The 6,136-nt window shown below is 33.8% G+C and overlaps 1 pseudogene; it reads right to left on the reverse strand.

The window, feature by feature from the left end:
* Positions 1-2,556: 2,556 nt before the first annotated feature.
* Positions 2,557-3,721, reverse strand: LOC110718130 (annotated as a pseudogene).
* Between the last annotated feature and the right edge of the window lie 2,415 nt (positions 3,722-6,136).

Consider the following 6,136-nt stretch of genomic DNA (forward strand, 5'->3'; position numbering starts at 1 on the left):
TATCTCCGTTCCAGATTTGTCAAGGGTGGTTGACGATGATACTCGACAACTGCCTTCGAGTTCTATGAATGAGGCTTCGTCTAGTGGTGTTCAACGTGCGTGTTCACGGGAAAACTATTTACTAGAATGTATCGTTGAAAGTGGCACGAAAAAAAGATAATTTTTTTCATACTATTGCATTTTCAGTTATGATTAGTGAGTGACTTTTTTTGTACAGTTAATTTGCTCTAGTCATTAAATGACAATATTAAGTGATGAAATATTTTTTTAATCAAATGAGTAATTTATTGTTGTGGTAATAAGAAGTGAGTTGTTGTACGGTACAAATAAAATATACGGGTATTTATAACAGGCAATTAAGTGCTAGTTACAAATAGCTAGTTATCAGTAATGGACAATTTATTGCTTGTTACAAATAGTGTCTAAATAAAGCTAAAAAAGGAGGGGTATTTGTAACGGGCACAATATCAAATATCCCTATTTTTCTCCTTTTACGCAACCAAAACTTAGTAATTTAGTAATCAAATCCATATATTTTTGGAAAAATACACTTTGATAATCTCAATTATGGGCGATTTACTTTTAATATCCCAACTAACATTTATTATCTAACAATCCCAACTATGGGGTTAGTTTGTCAACAATATTTTCAATGACCGGCTGAAAAAGTTTTTTTTTTTCTATTTTAATCTACGTGTCAACACATGAATGGTCAAAAATTAAAAAAATTTATAAAATATAAAAAATTTAAAAAATAAAACAAAAAATTCTAGCCACCCTTTCCCACCCCCTAACCTCGCCGGAACCCAAACCCTAGCCCCTAACCTCACCGGCAACCGGCCAAAAAACCCCCCACAACCAACAAATTGGCTGGCCGACCTCTGCCAGGCATTTTCGACCCTCGAACAAAACTCACCACCCAACCCACCTCGACCCCCAAAACCACCGAAAATGGTAGTGAAGCTCCCACCGAGAACAACGAATGCTCAACACCGCCATTGACTTCGATTTCGGCGCAATTAAATCCACAAAATGCGCCCCAAATCCCCAATAACAATGATGAAGAACGAAATTGCAGCAATGGCGAATGGAAGAGGAAGAGAGAGAAAATCGAGGTGAGAGAAAATGGAGGCTTTGGGGGTCTAGGTGGGTGGTTTTGGGGTCGAGAATGAGTGGTAGAAGATGGCCGAACTCTTTCGGTGATTATAGGGGTTTGGCCGGCTGTTTTTCTTCGAGGTTAGGGGGCGGATCGGAATTAGGGTTCTGGTGAGGTTAGGGCAGGTGTGGTGGAGGAAGTGCAGCGTGATGGGCTGCTGCTTGGCTTTGGTGGGAGCAGGGGATGGTGATGTTGGTTAGTTGGTGCGATGTAAGTTAAGAGTTGGAGTGATGGAGGTTAAGGGGGGCAGTAGTCAGGGTTTTTTTTTATTATTATTATTTTTAATTTTGGACCAATCACGTGTTGACACGTGTCATGTTAACCTGTTATAACAGGTCATTGACTTGGTGTTGACCGGTTGGGACTATTAGAGGCAAACACATAGCATAGTTGGGATTATTAGATAATAAAGCTTAGTTGGGATTATTAGAAGTACATCGCTCTTAGTTGAGATTATTAAAGCATATGTTTTCTATATTTTTCATACAACAAAATTAATATAATATCAAACATGAAACATTCACCAAATCCAATTATTAATATATTATCTACATTATTGCTTATAAGCTTTAAAACCACAACGTTGTAAACATTATTATAGGAGTGACTTTCTCACGAACAATTGGAGCATTGTTCATACAATGGCCTCATATCACTGGTGAGGGTGGAAGCCCTTCTTACCATAGTTCTTGCAACCTTGCAGGACATCAATGAATAAAGTTCTACGTGAATAAGTGTTATATTTTGACACACTTTAATTGAATTAAATAAAATAAAATGTGAGTGGATAGTTGGAATATTAAAAATTGTAAAAGAAAGATAGTGGGGTTAATATTTTATTGAAAAGTAACGAATGCGAGAGGAAAAAAAAATAAAAGGAAAATTTGTGAGAAAGGTCCTTTTAAGTAGTCGACTTTGTGAGAAAGGTTCTTTTAAGTAGTCGACTTTGTGAGAAAGGTTCTTATAAAAAATAAAAAAAAATAAAAAAAGGTGGCAAAAAGGTCCTTATATCCCATTTCAGTTGTAAGGACTAAGGAGGGACCTTTAACCGATATTCCGGCGATTGACTATTATTTTTCGGCCTTCTTTTGTCTTTTATTTTTTCCCTTTTCCTCTTTTCCCTCCAATTCCAACTAAGCCTAATTCTTCCCCCTTTATTTCTCCTTTAATTCCTCTCTCTAATTTGCGAGCCCCAGTTTTAACGAAGAGCTTGTTCACATCATTAAATTAGAGAGTTGAAGGAGAAATAAGGGGTAAATTGAAATTGGAGGGAAAGGGGAGAAAAAGACACAAAAAAAAAAAAAAAAAAAAAAAAAAACGTGTTTATTTTTTAAAAGAAAAATTGCGGGGATCCTTTTAAGTGGTCGACCTTGTGAGGAAGGTACTTTTATAAAAAAAAAAAAAAAAAAAAAAAAAAAAAAAAAAAGGTGGCACAAAAGGTCCTTTTATGGCGTTTGGGTTGTGAGGAGGATCCTTTGACCAAACTCCGGCTTTGACCTCCGTAGCCCGGCCAAAAAAAGTCACGTGTTGTGCACGTGACCACTTAAATCAGCTTTTTTTTTTTTTTCTTTTTTTTTTCTTTTCTTTGCTCTTCATCTTCTTCCTCCCTTCAATGCAGCCTACAACTTAGAGTGATTGTAGTACCCAACACCCACAAATGCCAACCCATACCCAAACAAATTGATAGGGGTAACAGTATCCTTAATCACAGACCACGAAAACGCAATCAACAACCAATCTTTAACAACCCCAACAACATTCATAGTCAAAGCCGATGTCTTCCCAACAAGCAAGAACACAACAAGATTCAAAGCAAAAGCACAAACGAAATTCGTCCCAAATATAAACCAATTTAGAAGAAAACTCGACGAATCCCTTAGAATTGGGTACTCTACAATCATCCAAGGAATTGATAGAAACACCAAACAACAAGGAGCAACATAATAAAGCGATGTAATCGGATTAAAACTAATACCCTTTGAAGTTTACAAGATTTGAATCATTACCAATCTAGTAGCTTCAAATGCAATTGCCCCTAATTGTAAGGTTACACCCCAAGCATCAAATTTCGCCTCACCATAAGCAGCAATTGCAACCCCAAATGAAATCGACATCATATTCGCCATCGTTTCGCCTCGAAAGCTCTCCTTCTTAAACATGACTCCAATTGAATACACAGCAACAGGCATCAAAGCCTTCAACATTTGAATGAATGAAACACTCAAATAGATGTAAGTCGAATTTGAAAGCAACAATGAAAATGCATATAAAGCACCAATTGGAACAACATTGTAATGAATGATTTGAAAGGGAGAAAGGATGGGGTTCCTTGTTGCCAGAGGTGGAGGTGTGGTGGGCGGAGGTCTGGCCGAAAATGCCATTCATGGAGGTGTGGAATTGAAAGGGAGGAAGAAGATGAAGAGGAAAAAAAAGAAAAAAAAAGCTGATTAAGTGGTCACATGCACAGCACATGACTTTTTTTAGCCGGAAAACGGAGGTCAACGCCAGAGATTGGTCAAATGACCCTCTTCACAACTCAAACACCATAAAAGGACCTTTTGTGCCACCTTTTTTTTATAAAAGGACCTTCCTCACAAGGTCGACCACTTAAAAGGACCTTCCTCGCAATTTTTCCTTGTTAAAATCACGTGATAGTTAATAGTCGAAAAGTAAAGTCAATTGCCAGATTTTGGTCAAAGGTCCCTCTTTACAACCTAAATGAGATATAAAGACCTTTTTTGTCACTTTTTTTATATAAGGACCTTTCTCACAAAGTCGACCACTTAAAAGAATATTTCTCACAAATTTTCCAAAATAAAAATATGTAGTAGTGGGTTTACGTGAGGATCATAAATGAAGAAAGATATAATATTAAATATAACTTTTTGCCAAAAAGAAAGTGTAAAACTTATTAAAACACGACACATTTGGTAAATGTAACACTTATTAAAACACGGAGAAAATAACTTTGTTTATGTCATGGTAACTTTTATTTATATCAACGTAACTTTTGATCATTTTAGGATACACAATAATTTGTATACACCCGGTTTTTTAAAAAGTTTGTTATGACCAATTTGAGAATGACATTCGAAAAAGAGAGTCAATTAGGCGCATGAAGAAGGAATTCGGATTAATAAAAAAAACACTATGATCTAGATGGAGGCCAGGCAACAAATAAGTTGTTGTCCTAATGTATGGCTAGCTGCTGGTCTTACTGGAGTATAAAACGCAAGAGTTGTATGAAAGAATGAAGAATTGGAAGCTCTTACCAGAGTTGCACCACGCACTCTACCGTGCTGCATAAGGGTTGCTTAATTGATGTCAGTAATTATTTTGCTAATTACATTATATTATTATTAGTGTTATTACTTAATCTGTTGAACTTGATAGCAATAATCGTATAATGATAGTTGATACTGATAATGTGAGTATTAAGTTTAGTTCTGTATGACATATGATTATATACTACTTCAATTCGTATGTTGGAATTTACATTTTCTTTTTTAACTCGAGCTGTTTGGAATTAGTTGCCACGCGAGTCAAGTACTGCTACAAAGCCTTCCATTTTACTCTGTATAACGTAATTCCCTCCAAAGGATATAGTACGCAGTTGCAAAATTGTTGCAAAACGAGAATTCTTACATCTAATTAGCAATATATGTCCTAATTTTACTGATGAAATCATACATGATGAATCCATAAATTGTACAATAACAAATTAATATGTACACAATCAATTCAGAATCTTCTAGAAACAAACTTACAAAGGCTCTTGAAAAAGAGGAAGTCAACACGAGTTAAAAGTCCATCTAACCTTTAAATTACCTTAATACCCAATCATAAACTAATAAGACTCTCCTTGTATAGCTAGGAAACTTTAATCTCAAGTTTTACCGGGAAACCCTAGTTAATATTAATATTTAATTAATAAAACGCGCTTAGTAACATTAATATCTCCGCATAATATCATTCAAAAGAAAAAAAAAATATCTCCGCATAATATATATATTATGTTCTTTTGATCAACTGTTACTTTTCACTTTTCAGAAAATTAGATAAAAGAACAACTTATCAAGAAACCTTCAAAGAAAAAAGAAAGAATGATAATAAACAATAGTAATGGTAATCATCATTATCTTCCTGATGATTTCGGCTTCTTTAATCAAACATACAACGAACACGGCAATGGCGATGATTCGATTTTTCCGTTTTCGAGTAGTGATTCGGAGTTCTTAAACCAGAATTTGGTTAATCCTGTTTATTCTCCTGTTGTGAATAATACTGCATTTACTTCTGATCAGGTACTTTTTTTTTTTTTAATGGTGATATTTTTTTTTTTTATAATTCTTGCTTTTTTTGGAGTAATTTTAATGGTGATTATTGTGAAAAGAAAAACCCATGAAATCTAACGTAATCGTGATTAAAAAAAAAAAAGAAAAGATAAAAGAAAAGTCTAGGAGAAAATCTCGTTACGAATATGTTTCTTGTTTACTTGTGTTTCTAAACTTTTTTTTTTTCCTCTATATTTTTATGAACTTTATCGAAACACAAAGATTGAATCGTCATGATGAATGCCATAGTTCATGCTAAACTTGTTATGAATACGTTTCTTGTTTATTTATGTTTTTAATCTTTATTCGAAAATTACTCTATAAGTCTTTTATCAATGTTGAATCACAGCTATTATGTTTAAGGATAAAAGTGAATTTTTTAAAAAAAAAAAAATTTTACTACATGTAAATCAGGTATTAGTTAATTAGGTTTTACAGTTAAATTTTGATAATCCTTCCAATCCAAAATAACCAACAAATTTGACTTTTTTCACTATTTATATACTAAATTTTATCATATTGTATAAAAACCAAAACTAATCATGAAATTTATTATTATATACCATATACAAGGTTTTTATCTTAATACTATCAACTTTTTATTATTATTATATTAATATATTATTTTAGCGTAATGCTATATTTT

Source organism: Chenopodium quinoa, unplaced genomic scaffold (genome assembly GCF_001683475.1).
Source record: "Chenopodium quinoa cultivar QQ74 unplaced genomic scaffold, ASM168347v1, whole genome shotgun sequence".
NCBI classification, from domain to species: Eukaryota; Viridiplantae; Streptophyta; class Magnoliopsida; order Caryophyllales; family Amaranthaceae; genus Chenopodium; species Chenopodium quinoa.